At 49.7% G+C, this 14,316-nt stretch overlaps 1 protein-coding gene across 3 annotated transcripts in view; it reads left to right on the top strand.

Moving 5' to 3' along the window:
• Positions 1 to 3,279: 3,279 nt before the first annotated feature.
• Positions 3,280 to 14,316, top strand: part of Ptk2b (protein tyrosine kinase 2 beta) — a 97,978-nt gene continuing 86,941 nt past the window's right edge. For 2 of the 3 annotated variants that reach the window (XM_070016721.1, XM_070016718.1), the window contains exon 1: positions 3,281 to 3,416. The gene's annotated coding sequence lies outside the window, so the exon portion shown is untranslated. Of the gene's footprint in view, positions 3,417 to 14,316 lie in introns of all 3 variants that reach the window. The other variant, XM_070016722.1, reaches the window with a different exon arrangement.

A 14,316-nucleotide genomic window follows, 5' to 3' on the forward strand; every position in this document is an offset into this window, starting at 1 on the left:
TAGTTTGGGATGAGAGATGATGAGAGTGATGGAATGTGGGCATTTGATCAAGGTACTTTGTGTGCATAGGTATGCGGGGGTCCATATGGACTTGCTAAAGTGAAATTCCTTCATGCAATTAATGCTAATAAACACGTTTTTAAATTTTTTAAATTTAAATTGTAATATAAAAGTTATCACCCTGTACATTTTAAGCGTACAGTTCATTGAGTTTTTTCAGAGTTTTTTTTCTCATTGCTATGTACCAGTCTCCAGAATTTCTCTTCACATAAAACATTTTATCTTTACCAGTTTTTATGCCAGCCCTCTATAGTATTGGTTACTGCATCTTTGTACATTTTGAAATCTGGAAGTGTAAAGCTCCCAACTGTGTTCTTTTTAAAGATTATTTTGGCAACTTAGGGCCCCTTGAGATTCCACATGAATTTTAGGATTGAGTTTTCTATTCATAAATAGTGCTGGGATTTTGATAGATACACATTAAATCTGTATTTAGATTGTTTTGGGCAATGTCAGTCTTATAGTGTAAATCTCTTAGTCTTTGAAGCTGTCTTTTCATTGATTTATGTCTCCTATGATTTCTTTCCGTGACATTTTGTGGCTTTCAGTGCACAAGTCTTTTACTGCCTAAATATTTTACTCCTAAATATTTTGTTCTTTGAGATACTACGACAGCTGAATTTTGTTCACATGATTTTTTTTCAGAGAGTTCTTTGTTTCCTTTTGCTTACTGTGTATTAAGAACATAGGCTTAAATTGAAGGTGCATTAGGATGTTAAGAAAAAAAAAAGAATGTCTTTTTTCTCTTCTGGCTCTCATACACCACTCGGTAGTCATTTCAGATGCAGGAAACTTTCCAGCAACAGACAGCGCTCTGTCGGCTGGCCTGTAATTCAATTTGGACTGGGCTGAAAATATTTTGAACCTGCTTTCTGGGGACAGCTCTCATTCTGAGTTCATTTAGAGGTCTCCAGCCACTATAATCACATTGGTGTGCAAAAGGTAGTTCTCACACTGGAGATTCCCAAGGTTTGGGGGAACCAGGAACCCCAGGCAGTGGCCAAATACACATTTCTCCTTGTATTTTTTGTTGTTGTTGTTTTGTTTTCTTTTGTTTTTGCTGTGTATTCTAGGCTGGCCTCAAACTCATGATGATCTGTATGATTTTGTTTGTTCATTTATTTTAAGACTTACTATTCTCCTTCAGCTTTCCAAGTGCTTGGGTGTGTGTGTGTGTCCCAATTTCTTAATATATCACAGTATCACAGTGCAGGTTAAGATGTGGTAACAGGAAGCCTCCAAATGCAGTAACATGAACAACTTAAATGTTTCTTGGTCTTTTAAACATTCACTTAGATCCAGACCGTGTCCAGGCTGTGCGTGGTGCTGGGTGGCACTGAGGGGTCAGACTTTATCTCTCATATAGTTTGTCTGCTTTCAGCAAGAGCTGAGACCAAGATGGCCATTCCAGGTCCCATCATCAGGTAGAGGTAGACAATGTGGCCCTTCCCTTAAAAATCGTGTTCCTGAGGCTGCCTGTGTAGCTCCCTCTTGCTCCAGACAATCGAGACCATTCTTGTAGTTTCAAATGCCAGCTGCAAAGTTTATCACTGCTCAGGCAACTTTCTGGAGCCCCAGTTACAATGACCCCCAGTCATAGAGGTGGAGGATCTTTCACAAACACCCAGACAGGAAACAAAGATAATCTGAGCCAGACTGGGGATGATGGAAATGGGGGGAGGACTAGGGAGAAAATGCTGCATAAGAAAGATTCTTGGTTCCGGTGCTGGTGGTTATGCCAGTGATTCTAGCTACTCAGCTGAGATCTGGAAGATTGTGGTTCAAAATCAGCCTGGACAGAAAAGTCTACAAGATTCCATCTTCAATTAACTAGCAAAAAGTTGGGTTAGAGATATAGACCAAGTGGTAGGGCACCAGCTTTGGGCGAGACAGAGAAGTCTTGTGAGGTCTTGGGTTCAAACCCCAATACCATTTTTATAAAATAGGAAAAGTGCTTGAAGCAGGGTTTGTAGCTTAGTGGTAGCATAAGGTCCCATGTCCCAGCGTTTGAGCTTCAACACCATGCAGACACAAAAATAAATGCTTGGAAAGACTCCTAGAGTGTACATTTCATAGCTATGGGGAATGGAGTCACTGGTGACTCCCAAGGCTAAACATGGTGCCCGGGATAAGTCTCTGGGAAGACTGGCCTCTTGGGTGAACAGTGAATGCAGGGCTGCAGGGGGGGAGGGTGAGGGGAGGACGCGGGGCACCTGGGTAAGAAGGCCAGGCCTAGCAGCCAGCGAAGCCATTCCTTCCAGTGGCTTCCCCCTGGCAGACAGCACGCGCCTGTCCCCCGGCCAGGGCCTCCCTCCACGGAAGCAGATGCAGACTGAAGGGGAAGGGTTTGCTTCTCCACTGGGAGTAGGTGGTTTCCACACCCCGGAGTTCTCGGGACAGGTGCTGGGACCGTGTGCGCCTCTCTCCGCCGTTGCGCGGGGGCTGCTGCCGCTAAGGCCGTGCGCTGGGCTCGGGCACCGCGGGGGCGGGGGGTTGGAAGTACGCTCCCAGCACAGGGTCCAGGTTTTACCGCGGCTCACCGGGGGCCCCAGGACTCAGCGGCCGGGTCTCCGCGCTCCGCGGCGGCCGCGTGGGGGCAGCACACGCCCACACCCGCCTCGACCCGGACCCCGAGCGGACCTCCCCGGCCGGCCCGCCCCGTCCGCCGGTCCTGCGTGCAGGAACTCGAGGCCGCCGGCCGCCCGGTGCCCCGGGGTCGTTCGCCGTTCCCGACCCCCCGCGCCCTCCGCCCGCGGGTGTCCCTCGGGGTAGGCCAGGAGCGTCGCGGCCCTGCGCCCCGGCCTCACCCCCGGTCAGGGAGGGTCGGCGCGGGGACGGGCCTCGGCCTCCGACCCGCGCGGGCGCCCCCCGCCAGGCCCGCTCCTCGTGTGCTCGGGGACCCGGGCCGCTTCCCCCCGAGCCCCCGGCGGTCCTCACCGGATGGCGCCCCGCCACCACGGGGGCTGGCGCGGCCGCCGGAGCGTGCGGGGAGACTGAGGCACTGCGCGGGGCGGGAGGGGCCCCGCCGGGGAAGGGCGGCCTCCGCGAGGGCCACAGGTGTGCGGGGCCCGGGGGCGGGCGCGGGGGGCGCGCGCGGGGCCCCGAGCCGCGGCCGCTCGCGAATCGCAGGCGGCGTCTACTTGAGAGTTTATGGTAGAGGCTGGGGCCGGCCCACGCCGCGCACCCCACCCTCGGAGGAAGCGGGCGGGGAGCCGCAGGGGTGTGGTTAGCGCCCCGAGGAGGGGGCCGCAACCTGACAGCCTGCTCCCAGCCACAGCCGCGGAGCCCCGCCGCGGCCCCGCGCACCTGGCCGGCCCCGGAGCCGCCACCGAGCCCGCGCCTGCCTCGCACGCACGGTGAGTCCCCGCCGGTCCCGCCCGCCCGCCCGTCGCGCCCGGGCCGGGCCGGGCCGGGCACGGTCGGCTTGGCTGGGTGGAGGGGGGGCCGGCGGGACCCGGGTGCCCCGGAGCCACGGGCCGCCAAGTCCGAGTGGAGGGCCCGGCCCGCCGGCCTTCTGATAGTTCACTTAAAACCGAAGGGTGTTCCCCACCTTTCGGCGTCCTGGGTGTGCAGACTGGGGTGCGGGTCAGCCTGTGAGGGCGCTGAGAGGAGCGGATTCAGACCGGCCCCTCCCGCGCCCTCCCTGCCCTGCTCCAGCACCGCGGGGGCTGAGCTCCCCACCCCCTGCTGGTCTCCCCCTCTCACCCCGCGGGCAGGGGAGGGGTCTTCCTGATGTTCTCTCTGCAAGGGGGACTGGAATCTAACTCTGTCTCCGTCTGTTTGTCTCTGTCTATCTGGCTCTCTGTGTCTCTGTCAGTCTGTCTGTCTCTGTCTATCTGGCTCTCTGTGTCTCTGCCTCTGTCAGTCTGTCTCTGTCTAAGTCTGTCTCCATCTGTCTGTCTGTCTCCATCTGGCTCTCTGTGTCTCCTCGGTCTCTGTCTGTCTGTCTGTCTGTCTGTCTGTCTGTCTGTCTGTCTGTCTCTCTCTCTCTCTCTCTCTCTCTCTCTCTCTCTCTCTCTCTCTCTCTCTCTCTCTCTCTCTCTCTCTCTCTCTCTCTCTCTCTCTCTCTCACTGTGTGTGTGTGGCTAAAGTTACTGCTGTCCGAACTGGCTCTTTCGGAAGCTGCCTTTCCAAATGCTGCTCAAGGGTTAAGTTCTGGGCTGCTTGTTCTGCTGCCAGGCTTTGCGTGGGCAAAGCTTTGGGTGGGTGAACATGGAACACATGGGTGATGTTCTGAGGCCCCACCAAACCCTGCCACCTGCCCTCACCCTCAGCCATACGACACCCACATCTCCCTACACCCCCAAACGGAGTGAGAGCCTACTGGGCTCCTTGAAGGCTGTTGGGACCTAGTGGGATGGGCTGGAGGGAGGGGGGGGGCATGAGCCAGGAAGACCCGGAAGTCAGAAGCAGCAGGCTTTCCCAGACCTGTAGCTAGGATGAGTCCACCGAGGCAATGTGCATGGCACAAACAGGGTGAGGAAGGAAGCCCCTCAGTGCCTAGGCTTCTCTCTGACCCTCTGAAGGGCAACCCTAAGCCCCTGCTTAGACGTGGTCAAGACTGCTGAGGGGGAGGGGAGAAAGTATGCCGCATGGAAAAAAGTAAACTCATGAGGGAAGGAAGGATGGAGTCACATTCAGAAGACCCAACTTTGGCGGGACAGCATTCATTCATTCATTCATTCATTCATTCACTCCCTGGCTTTCTACTTGATGCCAGGTCTAGTGCTTCTTGTGGGAGACTTGATGGGTCAGTTGCTATGGCCCTGCTTGTCGGGCACAGTGGGAAGGGGCAGGGTACAACCAGCCCTGGGCAAGGGTTGAGCATAATTGCTTCCTGGCAGAGCCAGCTCAAGTCCAGGGAGGTCTGAAGAATTAGCCCGGCCAGGGAGAGGGGAAAGAAACAGCACTGAGCTGGGGAAATGCAAATGCCCAGGGCGGAGGGTGGTAGAAGCAGCCTGACTACACATTCTGGAAACTGAAAGTCCTTATGCTTGTTAAGAGCCCGGAGAGCAGGAGTGAGGGGAACCGCTTCTCAGGGCCCAGAAAGGTGTGCTCAGGCTGCCCTGGCAGCTCTTGTTGAAACAAAGGTGGGGGGCCTGGAGCTGGGCTTGACATTTCCCAGCATGCCCGGCTTCTAGGGTGGAGATGCTGGATTCTACAAAGAAAATCACAGGATAACCAGATCTGAGTTTTACATAAGCATACTAGAATATTTTGTTCTTTGTAGAAGTATGTTTCATGATGCATGTGAGAGATACTCAGACACACTCTGCTTGTCTGAAGTCCAAATTTAACTAGATGTCTTATATCTGTCTGGAACACAGAGTTTGGCGCTCTGCGGGGAAGTCAATGCCAGGAGCTGTCTTGGTGCCCAGAGGAGGACAGGTTCTGAACAGAGTTAATTTATAACCAAACCTCCTAGATTCTCCTTGAGTTCTCTGCTAATAACATGATGGATCGTGTTGTTATTATGGGGACCAAAATCAGCTTGACTAGCTTGTTTATCTACATGGAGAAAGATGATACCTTGGGGCGGGAGGCGGGGAATTAGGCTTTAGATCCTGACAGACCTGGGTTCAAACCCATGTAAGCCAGATAGCTTCTCTCAGCCTCAGATTTTGTTTGTTTAGTCTGTGATAGCTCTTGTAAATTACCCATGAGCACTAGGGGGAAAAGTGGTACACATTAACCTTTATAACACCTTCACAGAGGGTGATCAAAACAGCAACACACAACGTGGGGCTTATTTATTTTGATTTCTACTAACCCAAACACACAGAGGTCTCAGGAGAAATGCTTGATGGGCTGAATTCCTGGTTCAAGTGAGAGAAGTTAGCCCCTGGGTAGGGAGAGAAAGCTGGAATCATTTCTCAGGCTACTGCTTCATGGAAGGAGATGGCAACCAGCTCTCCTCTTAGAGGGTGACAGGTGGGCAGAGTGGCTCAAAGTTCAGGTAACAGGAGGGAAACGTAAATGAATTAGGGAGAATGCACATAAAATGCCTAGCACAGTGCCTCACTGCAACCAAGATACCCATAAAGTTAGCATTCTTAGTTTTATAACGAGTCCTTATTAGAAAGGTGGAGCTTGGGGAGACAAAGGAAGGATGCCTTGTGGATGTGTTTTGACTTTAATAGGAACATTAGTAAGGACAAATTAGAGGCTTCTCAAAAAGGAACCTGAGGGGAGTTAAGAATTCCTTAAGAGAAAGAGGAAGTGGAAAGTATGTTTCCCTTTGTGAGAACTGCTGGGTTATAAATGATCCTTCTTTCCTCCTCCCCTCCCCCCCAGCCCAGTAATAAGCATTTTGTCCTCAAGCCCTTAGGGCTACACTTAGCAGGCAGTACTGAGAGGCTGTGCCTTGAGAAGTTGGGGTTACTCCACTGAGGAAACATTCATACACATTTGAATGGCCAAGGTGGTGCTACTTCTGGCAGAAAAAGAGAATGTATCACTCGGCTCCCCTTAGCATTCCCTGACTCTGGCCACAGAACTCTTGCAGGTTCTTGTTGGGCATGCTGGCTCACACTTGTAATCCTTGGTATTCCAGAGACTGAGAACGGGAGGATCATGGATCAAGGCTAGTCAGGACAAAAAGTTCACAAGACCTGATCTCAGCCAATAAAAACTGGGCATGGTGGCTTGCACCCGTCATCCCAGCTACACAGGAAGTGTATATACAAAGATTCGAGTCCAAGCTGGGTTGTGCAAAAATTGAGAACTTACTAGAAAAATCTTGAAAACTAAAATGGTTGGGGGCATAGCTCAAGGGGTAGAGCTGACAAGCAGAGGCCCTGAACATTCAATCTCCAGTACCATGAGGAATGAAGAGGAGGAGGAAGAGGAGAAAATAACCTTTTTAAGTTTCCAAGGGAAATAACCTTTCACAGGATGTGGGTACAGTGTGGGAATCGCAAAGGCCTTTCTGAAGGCATTGTCCAAGTCAGAGACCTCAGGGAATGGAGTCTGGTGCACAGTGTTTTAGCATCACCATCCTTCACAGATTCAGACTCCTATCTGCAGCAAGAGATCTCATGCCATGGCTCAGAGCCCCTAGGGAAACCTGCATTTCTGGCATTACATTCTGCATGGTGGATGCCAGTAGTTTCTCGTATGCCTGAATTCTGACTTCTGGAACAAAATTTCAAGCAAAGATAATGGGATAGAGACTGCAGAAATGGGCTTTGATTACAGGGGATCTCTAAGTCCATAGGTTCCTCCCTGCCTAGGAGCTTCTTGTCCGGGGACCATGTGGCCTGGCCTTCAAGATGAATGGGGCTCTGAGGTAGTCACCCTGGGCATGGGCATGATGGGAGTAGACACACATAATTGCAACAGATTTGGGGCTTAGAGTGTGGTTAAAGAGCAGTTTGGGGTGGTTTCATGGCATGTCTCATAGAGTTGGGGCCAGTAAGGGAAGAGAAACAGGGCATTGGTGACACATATACTTCCTGCTCAAGCAGTTAAGTAGTCAAGAACCTGGGCTCCGAGTCACTGTCCCGGCTCTTGCACCAGCCTCTGCTCCAGCCCCAAGCTCCCTCTATGACCTCAGGCAGTCAGTTTAGCTGTAGCTCCCTCATCAGTAGGTAGGCTTGGGGTGGTAGTAAGGCTTTGGTGAACATGGGGTTCAGCAAGGTAACGGCCACTACAGACAGGGCACTGATGGAACAGGAATAAAATGAGTCACTTGTGTACCAGGGTGACCCCCTCAGGGCCAGGTCAGGGAGAGTCTTGTACAGGAGACAGCCCTTCATGGTGCTGTGGCTGTATGCACGAATGGGGGAGCACAGTCTGTCTTTTCAGCATCATAGTAGCCAGATGGCTTCATGCACCCGTTTAATAACCTCAACTGCACATTTCCCAGAGCAGACACACAGTAGGCAACCAATAAGTGTTAGCTGTCCCATTTCTTGACATGATTGTATCTGAACCTGTAGGAAAGTACTATATTTTGTTGTTTGAGTCTTCTGTTTTAACTTCAGTTTTAGTTTTTCTTAAGTAGTTGTATACAGGGGTTTCATTTCAACATGTCAGTTTATGAGTACCGTGCATCTTGATCAACGTTAACCCCTTAGGTCATTCTTCTTCATCTTTCCCTCTCCTCCTTTTATTGACAGGGGGTCTTCTTATGTAGATAACCTAGGCCAGCTCTGAACTCACAATCCCTCCCTCCTCATCATCCCAAGTGCTGGAATTACAGGCATGTCACTAGGCTTGGCTTTTTTTTTCTTTTTGCAGTATTGAGGGTGGAACCCAGAGTCTCACGAATGCTGGGCAAGCAGTCTACCACTAAGCCACATCCCCAGAACCTATGCCAGTTATTTTCATTATTATTATTCATGAGGACATAGTCCACCTACTAATACTAAGATGGAAGGACAGCTCCCCCGGAGCACACACTACTATTTGCTCCCAGTCTACTGTGCTTTGGGAACAGCTGGTCTAAACAGCACTTGAGCCAGCAAAGACACTGTCTTCCCTTAGTCCACCAGACCCTGCAGTCCTAGCAATCAGTTCATGCATTTGGAGAGCTGTCAGGCAGGAGAACATGGTGCACAAAGCTCTAAGCTGTTCAAGGGGGTGGATGTGGGGGGAGGGGATAGCATTTTGAGTCACTGCTGTTTCCCAAGGTATAATTATTACTCATGATGACAGTTTGATTTAGAGAGCAGACTCCAGGCTACATGTTCCCATGCGCTGTCTATGTAGACACAAGGGGCAGAATGATACAACTGTTTGGTCTTCCAAGAGGCCCTCTGTGTAGACTCTAATGGACTGCAGGTGTGGGCACTGCTCCAGGCTCTGGATCTTCCATCAGCCTAGTGCCAAGGGAGTTCGGCCCCTTACAGAGCAGTCAATCAGTGTGATTAGAACCAAGATCAACAACTGCCAATACTCAGTAAGGACAAGCTGTTTTTGACATCTTGGCCACAGTCCACTAACATTTTCCCCTTCTCCAGTTCTCTCTCTTCCTCTCTGTGTTCTGAAATCTACCCACACAGAATCTGGGAGAGAATTCATGAGAGACTGAGGGCTAAAAAGAATGTACCTGATCTGGTAGACATCGGTATGGATGGGTTTAATTTGCATCTCATGGATTTGTCTCCCTCCAAAGTGGGCAATGCCCTGGTCAGTGCCGAGGGCAGCCCTGTTCTTGCGCATCCGCTAGCTGAGGATCTGATGCTCTCTGATTTCTGTTCTGAGGCTTCTTCCAACCATAGATGTCCCAGCCTCTGGTGTTTCTCTCAGACCTGCAGGGAATTCTCCTGAGTTTGGCTCTTCCAAAGAGTTCCTTTCCCATCTGTGGGACAAAGGTTCCAGTTGTGGTTGGGGGTCTTTGAAGCCACATAGCTGTTCCTGGTTTCTGAACATTGTTCATGTGTACATTGCCCTCCCTGATCTCTTGCGGCACCCCAAAGCTTCTCTTTCTTCTCCTGTAGTACATGGCACTAGAAGTTTTCTCACTTAATGTTTCCACTTCCCGCCCCGGGTAGGTTCAAAAGAGCTGTTTCTCCCACCTTTGTGTACAAGCTCCCAGCATCTGATCACCCTCTCTACCATGGTGCAGGTGATAGAGCCCAGGCCCTCAGGTCATGAGGCTTGCTTGGTGCAGCAGAGACTCCTCAAGCAGTGCTTCAGCCAGAGTGGTGTGGAGAGGACCCAGGATAGGGAGTCCTGGGCCCCAGCGTATTTCTTTTGTGGGACACAGTGTCTTTGCTCTTTTAAGCCTCTCACTGAGTATTCTAAAATGAAGATGTAGTCTCTCCTTCCTGACTGGTAGAGTTTTTAAGAAATACTTGCAGTGAGAGGGTCCCATAAATTATCACCTGCTCTGCCCCAGGGAAGATGGGCTGTTTAGGGTGTCAGAAAGACATGTGTCTGAGTCTTGACTTTATCATTTTCCACCTGTCACATTGCCAAGTGATGGAACCCTCCCAGCTCAGTGTTCTCACTGGTAACTTGTTCTGAGTACTTGGGTGTCTCCCCCTACTCTACTTCCTGCACATTTAGGATATAGTCTTTCCCCCCCAAATTTGAAGGGCTTTATCTGCCTGCAGCCCATTTGCAGTCTGGCAGGGAAGGTAATACATGAAGATGAGTAACTATAAGGCCAGGGGTTTGTTGGGGCCATGAGAGAGACTCAAAGTGTATAAAGGAGAGAGAGATTCCTTCTCACTGTGAAGAGTGATAGAGCTTCCTAGGGGAGGTGACACTTGGAAAAGCTCTGGAAGGACAGGTAGGATGCCCCCATAGGAACCTGGGACCATGGTTGTAGTCAGAGAAGAATGTAAATATAAGCAGGAAGGTGGGTAGGCAGATGGGTTTGGGTGACTCATTTTGGTGGAGCCAAAGGTGGCAAGAGATTGTGAACTAGCACCTGGACATGGAAACAAAAGACTGTGGAGGTTGTTTGGAAAGCTGTGGGACTTTGGAAGTTTGTTGAGAAAGTGTCAGGTTGCTGTTGAAGGTGTTAACCTAGGGGAAGGGGCTTTGATCAGGTGGAATGTGGGTTGGAACGCTGTAACGATTTGGCCCTTAAGCGTCAGAATAAATTGTATGATATGAGATAGTTGGTGTCCTGGAGAATATCTACATGTCAACTAGAGGCTTCTACTTTCTCCCAGCTGAAATTGGTTCTTTAGGGGCCAGATATGGTCACATGTTTCTGTGGTCCCAGCACTTGAGAGACAATGGCAAGAAGAACACAAGTTTAGGGTTAGAGTGGGCTATCTAGCAAGTTCTAGCCAGTATAATATGCATCATAAGACCTTCCCCCTCCAAAAAGTAACTAGCAAGAGAAAAAAAAAAACAAAAGGAAGAAGAGGTGGAAAAAGAAGAAAACAACAGAGAGGGAAGGAGGGGAGGAGACAGGAGGAGGGGAGGACTGGTTCTTTGATAAATCTGAAAGCTGAAGGGCTTATGCACCTTGTTAGGTATATGGATAATTTAGGTTACAAAGATGATTTAAATTATACAGATGATCGGCTGTTCTCCTGGGTCCTTCCCTTCCTCCATGTTCTTTTTTTTTTGGTGGGGGGTTCCGTCCTGGGCCTGAACTCTGGGCCTGGGCGCTGTCCCTCAGCTCTTCAGCTCAAGGCTAATGCTCTACCACTTGAGCTACGCTCCACTTCTGGCTTTTTTTTCTACTTATGTGGGCTGAGGAATTGAACCCGGGGCCTCATGCATGCAAGGCAAGCGCTCTACCACTGAGCCACCTTCCCAGCCCTCCTCCATGTTCTTGACTGGCTCACAGCCCCTGTGTATGGCCTTACCTTTGCCATACAGCAGGAATGCACACAGGGTCTGCGGCCCTTTTCTCACCCTCGTCTCTAGGGACCACTAGGGTGTGATAATTCCTGGACTCTGTTCCCCATCTCTTCTTTGCTTCAGCCTCGACTTCCAGGAATCTGAAGGACATTCCCACTGGAGCATTCCACCTTCTTCAGTGCTGTAGCTACTAAACTCCTTTTCCCCTCAGCATCCCCCTTTTCCTGCCAGCCCTATCTTCATGCAGTTGTCTTCTCCCACATGCTTAGGCCAGCCTCTGCTCCCCAACCTCCACTCCACTCCCCATCCTCTAGGCCTTCTTTCCCTGCTCGTATCTTGTTCATCACTGAATCCCACAGATTCTTTCTTCATGCCTCTCATTCCTTCCCTCCCCTCGTTATAGCCCCTACTGATTACCTAATATTACTTAATAGTGCTTGAGGGCCTGGCGTCTTCCCACCTCCAGAAGCTCCCCAGTGCCTTTAGACAAAAACCCAGATTGCTTAAATTTACCACTCAGCGCCTCCCTCAATCCAAATTTCATCTCCCTTTGTAACCCAGGGTCCATATGCTTCCCAAACAAAGCTGTTCGCTGCGATCATCCTGCACTGCCCATCAGACCTTTGCTAGAGTCCTGTGTCCTTCCTAGAACAGAGAGCTCTCCCCTTCCAAATTTGAGTCCTATGTACTCCTCCTTCAAGCCTGACCTCATGTCCCCGTGGAAAACCCACTGCAGTCCCTGCTTCTTTACTGCTCCAATATTCCAGAATCTAGTAGGGAGGAACTTTTCCTTTTACTCTCTTCTCTTGGCCCTCAACTTCCACAGCCAGGAGATTCCATTTTCTTGGGCCAGAGAAATGTGATCTCTCACTCCTTCCTGGCACACTCACGTCTGCCTCACCTGAGCCAGACACAGGCCGGCTCTTCCTCATTCCCTTCACTGGGCGTCACAACAGCCAGTTGCAACATAGCAGGGTCACATCAGCAGCCTCTTGATTTCTCCTCTACTGCCAGGATGTCCTGCTGGCCCCTCTTTGAGCAGGAGGTTTCCTGCAGCTGGAAGAGAAGAGCTCAGGAATCTCTTTACTAATCCGCCCCTGGGTCTCCCCATCTGCCTATTGTGCCTTTCCATTCTCCCACCCCTACCCTGAACTTGCCAGGGCCTGGCTGAGGGGAGAAAGGCAGCTGTTGGAAAAGTTAGGCAGCCTTGGGAGAGGACACACAAGGCAGGGACTCGGACTTTGCCCTGCATGGAGCACAAATATACCACTTGCTGTGCTTTCTGAACTCTGAACTTTTTACTCCTGCAGTCTCAATAGCTGAGCATACTTGGGGCATCGTAGCTCCTTCTCTGCAGAGGGCCTTCATTCTTCCAGGGCCCCTCGGTCCTCAGCCTCCTCTCTCCTTTATTGTATTATAGAAAGGCCCATCCTGCGTGCATGTGTTGAACACTCATCTACCACCTGTGTTCACACTCAGGGGGTGCCTGAACTGACCAGAGTCTTACCTTGAATGGAGGAGCTGTTGGTTGGAGACTAGCTTCCTTTTAGCCCTACTACCAGCTCCTGTACAAGCTCTAGAATGTTCCTTTGTAAATCTGGGGGGGGGGGGAGTCTTTTATTTAAACACAGGAATGCTTCCTCTAAGTGGATCTTAGGTAAAAGCAAAGTGTTTAAGCCAGACTGAAACAGACCCCTCCATGGGAGGGGTGGGGAGGGCAGGTGCCGCCAGGCACCTCCATAGAGGTCCTGGGGACCCTCTCTGGATCCCTGAATCTCCAGGACACCTAGAATATGGCTCATGAAGTGTTCACTGTGTGCGTATGCCGTAAGAGCTGGAGAACTAGGCAAGCGTAAGAGAATTCAGTTAAGAGAAGCCGGCTTGGGACATACTCGGTATCCAGTAATGATATATGTGTGTGTATATATATATATATATATATATGTATATATATGTATATATATATATGTATGTATTATATATATAGTATACATTATGAGGGGGATCATATTGTTGGGGAGAGTCATACATTTTTTGAGAGATCATGTAGTATGTATTTGGGGTTATATATACATTGTTACAGATTGTATACAAAAACTCTCTGACAGAAGAAGCCTAATTTTGACCCCCCCCCCCCCAAGCACATATATGATTATGGAAAGAAAGTCCATAGCTTTCATTTCACTCTTCAAGATCCTTGTGACCTCAAGCGATTAAGAATGACACCTAAGATTGTCGGCTTTCCAGATGGCTCCTGGCTCCAGCCATCAGATATGCTGGGCTGGGAGCCCTGGAAGGACAGAATCACGCTGTTCTGAGAGCCACTGTTGTAACCCAAGGATGCAACCTGGTGTGAGTGCTCAGTTGGCATTCTCTGGGTGCAATGTGTGCTAGAGCATAAGGTGTCCCCTCCTCCAGGAAGGAGGGCCTTTACAAAGCAAATCTGAAGCTGCAGTTTTTTAAAGGATAATACTAGCACATTATTTTAGTGACACATTTTAAATGACATACTTTATAAAACAGAACATTAGCTTTAAAACACAACTATGATATTGAGTGATTTATTAATTAGATTCTATCATATTAATGATACTGAAAATCTCTTAAACTCTCTTAATTAATACGGAGTATGTCCATCTTCTTAATAACTTTTTGAGGTGTAATTCACATACAATATAATTCACCCTGCTCAAATATTCATCCACTTAGGTGGTTTTTATTATATCCACAGACTTGTACAACCTTTCTCACCCACTACTAATTACACAATCCTTTCAGTACTCCATATAATTTGCAGTCACTCCTGATTCTCCATTCCCTTCAGCCCAAGCACCATTAACCTACTGTCTATTTTTATGGGCATGCCTTTTCTGGTCATTCAATGTTAATGAATCATATAATATCATGCCCCTTATAGATGATTTTTTCATATATCATAATATTATGATGGTTCGTGCATGTGGTAATGTCTATTAGTACTTTATT

This window comes from Dipodomys merriami, unplaced genomic scaffold (assembly GCF_024711535.1).
Source record: "Dipodomys merriami isolate MVZ:Mamm:240054 unplaced genomic scaffold, mDipMer1.0.p SCAF_12, whole genome shotgun sequence".
Classification (NCBI taxonomy): domain Eukaryota; kingdom Metazoa; phylum Chordata; class Mammalia; order Rodentia; family Heteromyidae; genus Dipodomys; species Dipodomys merriami.